This window comes from Triticum aestivum, chromosome 6B (assembly GCF_018294505.1).
Source record: "Triticum aestivum cultivar Chinese Spring chromosome 6B, IWGSC CS RefSeq v2.1, whole genome shotgun sequence".
Lineage (NCBI taxonomy): Eukaryota > Viridiplantae > Streptophyta > Magnoliopsida > Poales > Poaceae > Triticum > Triticum aestivum.
The window spans coordinates 261757533-261769496 of NC_057810.1; positions in this window are offsets into that span (position 1 = coordinate 261757533).

Consider the following 11964-nt stretch of genomic DNA (forward strand, 5'->3'; position numbering starts at 1 on the left):
TTTATGTCCTCTACAGCATTCACTTATAGCTATTTCTTCAAGTTGTTTTTGCTAAGTGAATGTGATCGGACCCTTCCCCCTCTATGCTATACTCAACCCAATCTATTCACAAATTCTTCATGTGCGTTCTATTTGAAACTCGTTCAAAATCTTCACTGTGTCCTTGTCAGCTGAAGAAATTGCGAACGAAACTTTGAAACAAATCTTATCCAAATTTTCAGTTTTTGCCGCTCAAACCGTTCCGCATCCCACGATGCATTATTCTATTCACCCACGATCGTACACGATCTCCACTACACAGTACGTGGGTGACACATGTCGCGTGAAGGAGAAAGGGCAGGGGCACGTTCGTCCCAAATCTTCGGGCGAACAGTTTTTTCACCGTGTCTATAAATACCCCTCTCCCCTTCCTCACTTCATTTACTCCGCTCGACCATCTCTCTCCCGCTCGAGCTCCTAAAACCCTAGCGCCACTGCTACTCCATCGTCGCCGGTGGGGAAGAGCTTCGCTGCCTCGACCTCGTCGCTGCCGTACTCACGCCGACCGCGGAAATCTTCACTCCGCCGCCGCTGTAGCTGTCTTCCTCCGCCGTGTTAGGGCAAGGAAGATCTAACATGACGAACTTCCCATCCGTTCTTCTCAGTTCATCGTGTTCTTCATTTCGGGTAATTAAAAGTTACTTTTATTACTCGCTTTGATTCTCAAGCTTTCCTGAAAATCTTCAAAGGTCTTTATTCTTCAAATCTCCACATATATGAACACCTCAAACAAACTATGCTCTTGACTCGTTTCTCTAAGCAATGATTTTCCTCAAGATTCCTCAATTGTGTGGATCCTCGATCTATACAACTCTGGAACCTAAGACAAAGATCACTTAGTGAAATTCTTCAAGGCTCATCTGGTCAAATTCCTCAAAACTTGTTCTTTTCAAAAACCTTCTCAGAACGCATATGACCTCTCCAAATTCCTCGCACCTGTACTCTGTTCACAGGTACTCATGTCTGCTGCTGAATCACTAGGTTCTCATCAACTTAACTCATTTACAGCGTTCCTCAAAGAAAAACTGCATACTTCTTCAAAGAACTCATTTGTTCAAATTCCTCAACTGAAGAATATGGCAGATGGTAAGAAGCCACAGAAAGGAGGAAAGAAACCTGAGGTTATGATTGCGTTTGAGATCCCTGAGGAAATTTATGCTGACTATTGTACACCTGATGAAGCAAAATATGGCAAAGAAAACAAAAATCAGCGCAAGGTGCGCATTCAGAAGATTGAACAGAGATGGGCAAGGGAATGGAGGGAATACAGATATGTGACTCCAAAGTACATGAAGAAATTCGCCCTCAATCCTCCGTGCCCAAGAGCTCCATTGGCACCTGGCCAAGTAGCTGATCCCACAAGCATCAAACGTGGTGAGGACTTTCCTGAAGAATGGGCTAAGCGCCAAGCCAAATTGGCAAGACAAGCCAAGGAGGCAGTGAAGAAATTCAATGAGGATTCTGCCACCGCTACTGCTACTGAGGCCTCGGTCCAACCAAGGAAATCCATGCCAAAGAAGCCCGCTCGTAAGCCAAGTGCATCACCATCAGCGCCCTCACGGCAAATTCCTCACACTGCTCCTGCTCCTCCCAAGTCCTCAGCAGTTCTGACAAAGTCCTCAGCACCTGTGCATCTGACTACCTGTCAAAGGACAGCTGGTTTCTCGATTGCCTCTGGTGTCTCAGCAAGTTCCTCAGCTGCACCAATTTCATCATCTGGCCCGACTCTGCTGAAGACCAAAGCAACAGTTGGACGAGGTCCTCGGCCAAGTCCAAAAAAGAAACAGGTTGCATTTCATGTGCCATCTGATGATGAAGCTTCTGATGATGAACTCGCAGAAATCATCAAAGACAGACATGTGAAGGCCGCTAGAGCCAAAGGCACATCTGTGCCACTGCTGTTGGATCCGAGGAGAATCCTCGATTATATTGATCTCTGGCACAAGGATCCAAACACCCCCATGCCTGATTTCCATCTGACCGCTGGTCAAAATCACATGCTGACCCATTTCATCACTGAAGAGAAATGGAAGTTTGAAAAGGCAAGAGAGATCAAGAAAGCTCAATACAGAAAGGAGAAGTTCCTGAAGAAAAACATTGTCAAAATGACACCTGAAGAACTTCTCAAGGTCCAGACTGAAATTCAAGACCTCAGCAAAAACTTCGATGCTTATTATGCTGATTGGCAAGGGGCCAAGGTCAGATTCGTCAACCTGACGAAGAAATTCACCAATGTTGCAGCCCCAACGCAACATGAAATTCCTCAGGCTGAAGTCTCAGCTCAGCCGACTGAAGAACATGCCAGCACCGCTGATGATGTTTCGGCTGCTGATGAAAATGCTAGTTCTAGGGCTGATGATCCCATTCCAGCAGCTGAAGAAATTGCCAGGGCATCCACTAGTGGTGCGCCTGAAGAAACTGAAGAAGTCAGGGCAACTGCACCAGTTGCGCCTGAAGAAATTCAACCAGATCCCTCAGCTCCTCCTGCACCTACACCAACTCCAATTCTTCCATGTGCATTTGATGTGAAGAAAACCAAGGCTGTAGAGCGAGCTGCAGTGAAGAAAAGGAAGGCATCAACTGTGTCAAATTCTTTGGCTGCGAAGAAAATGAAGCCAATGAACAGCTCACTTACAAATCCAATTGATGCTGTTCCAATTTCCTCCATGCCGTCAAAGGACCTTGTTCCTTTTGGAGAAGACTATAAGATCCCCATCGGATCTGATGAAGAACATCATTCTGCTGCTTCGTCAGAGCAGATTGATGAAGAAATTGAAGTGGACAATTCCCTTCAACGCCAGTCATTTCCTCACCTATGCCTCAGTTCACAGCTGAAGAGGCTGGTGTTGAGGAACTTGAAGATGAAGATGTGGATATAGGATGCACCACACCTGTGATGAATGATGACTTTTGGGAAAGTCAGCATCCCAATACTCCTCTCTTCACCCCGCTACAACAGATTCCTCAGTCCCCTGCACCAACAGTTCAAATGGGCTCTGAAGAAACTCAACCCACTCTCTCTGTGCATGAAGAAATTCCATCCACTAGTGCTGATGAACCTGCTGCTGCTGATCCTCAGACTGCACCTGTTGAGGAACAAGAAATTCCTCAGCCTGAAGAACCTGAGCTTGCGATTCCTGAGGTGGTTATGCAACTCACTGACACCCCTCTACCAAAGCAAAAGAATCCGTTCTCAAGCAAACAGAAGTTCAAGGCTGAAGATTTCTTTGCCGAGCACGTATTCTTCACTGATTACAATCCATATGATTCTGCTCGCATAAGGAAGAGGAGGTTCTGGACTGCCAGCCAAGCCAATTTCTATTCCTCAGTGCTCTTCAACAAAGACAAAGTCTTCGATCATGCACATATTCCTCATGTGGACATGGAGTCTCTGCCCGGCTTTGAGCCAGTCCTCAGTGTTCTTCACGACGCATGACTTCTGAATTTCTGCATTGATATCTGTGACTGGAATGAAGAACTCATTCTTCAATTTTATGCAACCCTGCACATCACCGGAAACGCTGAAGACGTGAACACATGGGTATTAGACTGGGTGTCTGAAAATACTCACTACAAGGCACCAGCAACTGAATTGCTTCGTGCTCTACCACTCAGTCCTCCTGTTGATGATGCTCGTTGTATCTACAACGAACCAGAACTTTCAAATCACTATATGCAAGTGCTGATGAAGCCTTTGAAGCCAAGGCAGGCCCCAAGAACCAAATTCCTCGTCACGGAATTATTGTATGTGCCTCGGACTGTCTATCGAATTCTGACAAAGAAAATGAGTCCTATCAAAGGCCATGACTCAAATGATGAAGAAGTCATTGGCATCATGAATAATATGCTTTTCAACATCATTCATGGCGTTCCCATAAACTTCCATGATTTCTTCATGAGGACTCTGGCCAATATTGCTATGTCACCATTCGAGCTGAAGCCCTATGCTCCTTGGATTATGAGATTCATCAGGGCAAGATCTTCGCTGAATTATAAAGCTGACACTCTGAATCACGGTAGCTACTTGCCTCCCATTGAAGTCCTCAAACGGACAGTTTCATCAGCTGATGATAAAGGCAAGGCCGCTGCTGTGATCAATGAAGGCATTCGTCCTTTGGATGGTCAATTTCACAAAGCTGCATCTTACTCTACCAATGACGATTCTGCCACCCATGACTCTGCCGCCAATACCTCAGCCAAGGAAAATCCTCAAGCCACAGCACCCAGGGTGATGACTGATCATGAGTTACTCCTCAGTCTTCATCAGATGATTGATCGCAATCATAAATGGGTCAAGCGTCAGTTTGGTTCAATTCTTCACAACATGACCTCCACACACAATGCAGTGAAGAAGAACCACTACTACCTCCATGAAACCCTCAACCGCACCTGGGCTGTTCTCTCTCATGTCTACAACGCTGCAGATCTGAAGAAAATGGGTCTCAAGGAAGACTTTGACTGGTCTGCACCCCCACCGAAGAAATTCAAGAAGGTCAAAGTTCCTTCCTTGGTGGCCAGCTCTTATTCTTCATCGCGTGACACTGATGAGTATGAAGATTTGGACGACACTGCAGCAGGTCCTGCTCCGACAAACCACCCCGACAACGCTGGCGCTCCTCCATCAACTTGAAATTCTTCAGGGGCGTTAGTCCTCAGATTCAATCCTTTTGGTCATTTGATGACAAAGGGGGAGAAATCTGAGTTAGCCTTCAAGCGGGTCTATATTAAGGGCATTTTTTTAAGTTACAACTCTCGTTCTTCTGAAACTTTTATTTGGATCGAGTTGTAATCTTAAATCTGATGGTGCTCTGACACTTTTGTTGCATTATGCTCTGCATGCTTATTTCCCCGTTAATGACATTGCACGCATGCTGAACCTCATCAGGCACCATATTTCATCATGCATTTCAAATTCTTCATATTATATATCAAATGCGTGTATGAATTACAAGATATAGGGGGAGATCTCCATGATTCAACTCTTCAAATGTGCATTGCCTCAAAAGCAAATTCCTCACTATGCACATCTTCAGGGGGAGTTCTACTATATCTTGTAATCAAATTCCTCAATATCAGTGTATACACTTCATATATTTATCCCCGTTGAAAACTTAACCTATGTTGTCATCAATCACCAAAAAGGGGGAGATTGTAAGTGCATCTAGTGCCCCTTAGTGATTTTGGTGTATTGAAGACTTATAGGTTAAGGGACTAATGCGTTTGTGAGTATACACAGGTCTATAAGTCTATGAGGAGTTTGATATTTACAGAGAAAGTTGACCCCTAAAAATGAAGTTCTTCAACTGAAGACTTTGATATTCTGAAGACTTTCTGAAGATTTTGAAAGTGAAGAAATTGGTGTGACCCTGAAGACTTGGTATTCATTTGAGGAACATGAAGCGTGAAGACTTTTGTTTTCGTAGTTTCATTTTCTCTTTCTTGAGTCATAGGAAACACCGTACTGTTAAAGGGGGTCGAGGAAATACTAAGGAAAAATTTCCATGTGATGCTCAACTCAAAATCCTACACCTACCAATCCCTTTGAGTGAAGCCTTTGGAAATCTCATACAGTTCAGTCACTTTCTTAAGTGACAGAGACGAAGTTCTTCTGGTCGCTGATGAATTTGTTCTGACTGAGGAGTTAGGAATTCGCCAGTGCGAATTACCTACACAGTGAGGAACATGATAGCCCTGAGGAATTTGAGAGTCAAATTTCCGACCGTTGCTGTGCTGCGCGCCAGCTGTCCCAAAATATCTTATCCACCTAACGGTCATATCATTGAAGGGCATTTATGTCTTATCATGTCGGGCTGCTCCCTGGGCTATAAATAGCCGCCCCCTACAACCACTAGCTGGTTGGCTGCTCCGAGAGAACTTGACACTTGTCATTTGAGAGCAACCCATCCTCCGAGGACTTTGAGCGAAAATCATCAAGTGAGGAAAATCCCAAACCCAAACACCTACAAACCCCAAAGTGATTGAGCATCACTGAAGAAATTGATCTCGCGTGGATCCGACGCTTGTTACCTTTGAAGATTGTGCTTCTTCCAGACGGTTAGGCGTCAAGGTCTAGAGCATCCAAGAGGAATTGTGGATTGCAAAGTGACCAAGTCTATGAAGGTTTGGAAGTCACCTGAAGACTTACCACGAGTGATTGGACGAGACCTGCGTGGTCTTAGTTCAAGGAGAATACGGTGAGGACTGGGTGTCCTGAGTTGCGGCTCAGAGACTGGGTGTCCGGGACTGCGTGTCCTCGAGTTTAAATACTCAGCCGCTCCAACTAGACGTACAACTGAGATAGCAGTTGGAACTGGTCTACCAAATCATTGTCTTCACCAACCTAACTGGTTCTATTTCCTCAACCCTTTCATTTCCTCATTACTGTGTTGAGTGTTTGTTCATATCTGTGTTTGAAGACTTTGACTGAAGACTTTCTCAATTTTCTCAGTTCAATTTCTTCAGTCTGTTTGTCTTCATCTTGTGTTATCCTGTGATTACGCTTTCTGTACTCTGTGCTTGTCTTCATTTCATCATGATGACCATGCGTGTATTCTGTTATGCTTACTTCTGAGTACTTATTCCATTGCTAATAGTTCTTCGCTAAGGAATTTCCTCACCGGCAAATTCCTCAGTGAAGAATTCATAAAAATCGCCTATTCACCCCCCCCCTCTAGTCGACATAACGCACTTTCAAAACTCTAGCTTACGCTTGTTATATGGGCGAAGATGAGGCCAACATGCACACCCGAACACTTTGAAAAAAGTGTAGTCTAGAATCTCTTTGAGCAAGAGTTCAAGCGGAGTTTGCATTTCAGGAGTCATGAGGGAAGCCTATTTATGAGAAAACAGGCTGTGGAGAAAGCATCACTCCAAAACCGAAACGGAACGGATGCATGAGCTAGCAAGGTTAGGCCAGTTTCAACAAGATGACGATGCTTACGTTCGGTAGTTCCATTTTGCTGATGTGTATGAGGACAAGACACATGATGCGAAATCCCAAGTTTGTTAAAAAAGGAGTTGAGGTTGTGGTATTCACCTCCCCAGTCAGATTGAACATGGATGATTTTCTGCTTAAGGAGACGCTCAACATGTGCTTGAAACTGGATAAAAACATCGAACACATCAGACTTGCGCTTAATAAGATACAGCCAAGTAACCGACTATAAGCATCAATAAAATTGACATAATAATTGTGGCCACTAACAGACGTCTGGGCATGACCCCATACATCGGAAAACACAAGCTCAAGAGGATGTTTCACAAGACGACTAGACTCTGAAAATGGAAGTTGGTGACTCTTGCCCTGCTGACAGGCATCACAAACGGTTTCAGCAGATTTATTGGACACAACTGGTAGTTCATGATGACGCAACACATGACGAACTATAGGAGCCGCAAGGTGACCAAGGCGCGCATGCCAGTGCGTAGGCGACACACGAACACCACTGAACGCCTGAGGAGAAGACTGCATGGATGGTGTGCGCGATGCATCAAGTGCGTACAAGCCATGGCGAAGACGACCGCTAAGCAGAACGGACCTCGTGTCCCGATCCTTGATAAAGAAACGAAAAGGGTGAAACTCAGCAAGGACATTATTATCACGTGTAACTTGAGGAACAGACAACAAACTACGCGTAGCAGAGGGAACACGAAGGACATTGGAAAGATGAAGTTTGCGAAAATTGTGTGCAAGGAGAGAAGCCTGACCAACATGAGAGATGCGCATACCTGCTCCACTCGCGGTGTGCACCTGATCATGACCACGATATGGCTCTTGAATAGAGAGCTTGCCCATCTCGCCGGTGAGGTGGTTAGTAGCTCCGGTGTCCATATACCATGTTGGATCAATGGAGTAGGACGGAGTGCGACCATGATCATGACTAGTTGTCACACCCAATATGCAACCCTATCCAAAAGGAACTCGAAGGTCCCACCAAGGATAGACCCGCATATTGAAACGCTTTTGCAAGGTGGATATCATTACATCAACATTACATAATAGAGGGGATACATACATAAGGCATACAATGCCACATGAATACAACATCACAATACATAAGAGCACCATCCGACTACGGATGAATCACAAACAGAAACTCAAACGACATCCACCCTGCTAGCCCAGGCTGCCGACCTGGAACCTATCCCTGATCGAAGAAGAAGCAGAAGAAGAACTCAACGCAAGCAAACATCGCTCTCGCGTCATGACCATCGCATAAACCTGTACCTGCAACTGTGGTTGTAGTAATCTGTGAGCCACGAGGACTCAGCAATCCCATCACCATGGGTATCAAGACTAGCAAAGCTTAAAGGGAAAGGAAGGGGTAAAGTGGTGAGGTTGCAGCAGCGACTAAGCATATATGGTGGCTAACATACGCAAATAAGAGCGAGAAGAGAGCAAACGGAACAGTCGTGAAGCTAGCAATGATCAAGAAGTGATCCTGAACTCCTACTTACGTCAAACATAACCCAGAAACCGTGTTCACTTCCCGGACTCCGCCGAAAAGAGACCATCACGGCTACACACACGGTTGATGCGTTTTAATTCGTATCTGGTGTCAAGTTATCTACAACCGGACATTAACAAATTCCCATCTGCCTATAACCGCAGGCACGGCTTTCGAAAGATCATGCCCTACAGGGGTGTCCCAACTTAGCCCATGACAAGCTCTCGCGATCAACGAAGGAATAGACCTTCTCCCAGGAAGACCCGATCAGACTCGGAATCCCGGTTTACAAGACATTTCGACAATGGTAAAACAAGACCAGCAAAGCCGCCCGATGCGCCGACAATCCCGATAGGAGCTGCACATATCTCGTTCTCAGGGCAACACCGGATAGGTCAGCCTACGAGTAAAACCAGCCCTCGAGTTGCCCCAAGGTGGCCCCACAGTCTGCCCGGTTCGGACCAACACTTAGACAAGCACTGGCCCGGGGGGACTAAAATAAAGATGACCCTTGAGAGAGCGACTCCCAAGGGAAAAGGTAGGTGGTGGTGAGGCAAATGGTAAAACCAAGGTTGGGCCTTGCTGGAGGAGTTTTATTCAAAGCGAACTGTCAAGGGGGTCCCATAAATCACCCGACCGCGTAAGGAACGCAAAATCCGGGAACATAACACCGGTATGACGGAAACTAGGGCGGCAAGAGTGGAACAAAACACCAGGCAAAAGGCCGAGTCTTCCACCCTTTACCAAGTATATAGATGCATTAATAATATAAGAGATATTGTGATATCCCAATCAAAATCCTGTCCACCATGGAGAAATCTTCAACTTCACCTGCAACTAGCAACACTATAAGAGGGGATGAGCAAAAGCGGTAACATAGCCAAACAACGGTTTGCATAGGAAAGGTGTCAAAGGTTAGAGGTTCATGGCAATATGGGAGGCTTGATAAATAGGTGATAGGTAGCGCAGCAAGGCGATAGAACAAAGCAACTAGCATAGCAATGATAGTAGTGAGATCCAGGGTAGCGGTCATCTTGCCTGAAATCCCGCAAGGAAGAAGAACGAGTCCATGAAGAAGATGAACGGATGAAGCCACGGAGACGAACCAAGCGTAGACGAACGAATCCTCACGATCGCAATGAAACAGGAACTATCGAAAAGAAGCACACAACATAGTAAACACACCACACATGAACAAGGCATGATGCACACACGAGCATGATGCATGACAAAGCTACATGAAGCTACTCATGGAAAGAGATGATGCAAATGAGAGCAACACATCAAGGCAAGTTTAAATGAGGTCGGGAACAACATATAACAATTCCGGTAAGTCCTCATATACATATTCCAAATTGATCCAGATCTGAATAAACCTTATATTCAAGTTGTTAAACAGCAAGTTAATATGCACCAAGATGATCTACACGAGATTCTAGTCAAGTTACATATAAAGTTCATTTAGTTCGGAGTTACGGCCTAGAAGATATGAGCAAAACAAGTTAAACATGGCATTGATGCAAAATGCACCCAAACAACAAGCAAACACCTCAAAACAAGGATGCAACATGATAATATGAAGCTACATGCAATTCTAAGCAAGTTTCATACAGAGCACACTCAAAACGGAGCAACGGTTCAACACACACACATGAAACAAGTTTAAAGGACAAGCTGTCCAAAACAGCAACTAGGCATATTGCAAGCATCAAAACAACATGCTACAACACCTCAACATAATAACAAAAGGCATGGGCATGATCTACAGGTAAAGCACAACAAAACATGAACACTGAGCTATCTCTAGAAATCACTAGAAGATGCTCAAACACACATGGTAAGATTGCAAGTAATAACAATTTCAGACTTTGCAGAAAATAACATCAGATGCAATGTTTAGAGCTATCAAACAACATGTTACAGGAACTTATAATGACAAACAAAGGCATGGCATGATTCTACTCAAAGCATAGAACAAGAGTCCCTTACTGACCATAAGCCAAAAAGGATCAGAAAATATGATGGCACCCACGTAAACATGGCAAGTTATAGTACAGATTCAAACATGGCAGGAACAGAATTATGAAGGCATGTAGATGAGCTTATACCACTCACCACAGAGCAAAACATGGCATGGCAAGGCAACCTACAGTAAGAAGGCATGTTTTTAAAGCTAAGCATGGCAAGAGCAAGTTCATAGGGTGCATGGAACACTAGCAAAACACATGGAAACAACTGAACTTAATGTTAACAGGCTGACAGCAACATTATGAAGCAAATTTGGAGCAAGATATGAACAAGCTAAAGCAACCTATAAATGCAACCAGGGGCATGGATGGATAGAGGATGACATGTAGATCAAAACATGTTTATAGAACATCTCCAGATTATGCATAGAATGATTAGTAGCAACATGTTTATATAGCAACACGAAATAACAGATTCAGCCTAGCAAAACAGCAACATCATGTACACTACTTAACAAGCTCGATTCACTCACCACAAGTCATTGCATGACAATATAAGCATAGCATCATCAAGAAGACATGTTTGTGAAACAAACCAAGTCAAGAACAAGTCCATAGCATGCAAGGATCAACTATAGCAACCTTGGCTAAATTGAATAACATGTAAACAATCTGCCAGGAAACATTTTGAAGCAAAAGTAGAGCACGAAAATGACATGCTAGACTACTCCAAAATTGCAACAAAGGGCATGAATGGATATACAATAACCATATCTTCAAAACACCCTTATTGAAATATCTCAAAATATGCATGGATCTCTCTGTAGCATCAAGTTTACATGGCATCAAAATAACAGCAGAACACGGACTAAAATCAGCAATATCACGATGCCTAGTTTGCATGCTTGTTCTAGTCACCATGTTGATCACAAAAATACATGGTAAGCACCTCTGTAAAGAAGACATAGCATAGAACAAAACACATGTAGACATCAACCTCATAGGATGCACACATCAATCATGGCAAAAATGACAAAAGAGCTCGTTATGTTAACAGACAGCAGAAAACATCATGAAGCACTCTTACAACAATGATTAAGGCATCTAGATGACCTCAAATGAATATGATGCAATGGAATGAAATGATGTACACGTCGAGGCGAACAATTTGCATATTACATGCACGAAACGGAGCTACGGATGCAGAGATACAACATGATGAACATGGCATGATAATTATTGCAAAACTAGGGACTTAGCCGTTTTCACCTCGCAGAAAAGTCAACGGGACGACGCGGGAGTCGAGGATGGCCGGAAAAAGTGCCGGGGACGGGCGCGCGCGGCGGATCCGGGCCGGATCTCGACGGATCCGGCCGGATCCCGGCGAGGGGAGGCGGAGGAGGCGACGGGGAGGCGTCGGGGCGGCACAACACCGGCGACGCGAGGCCGGCAGGTGGCGGCGGCGGCCACCGGAGGCGAAGGAGGCGGCTGGAGGCCGCGGGCGCAGGGGA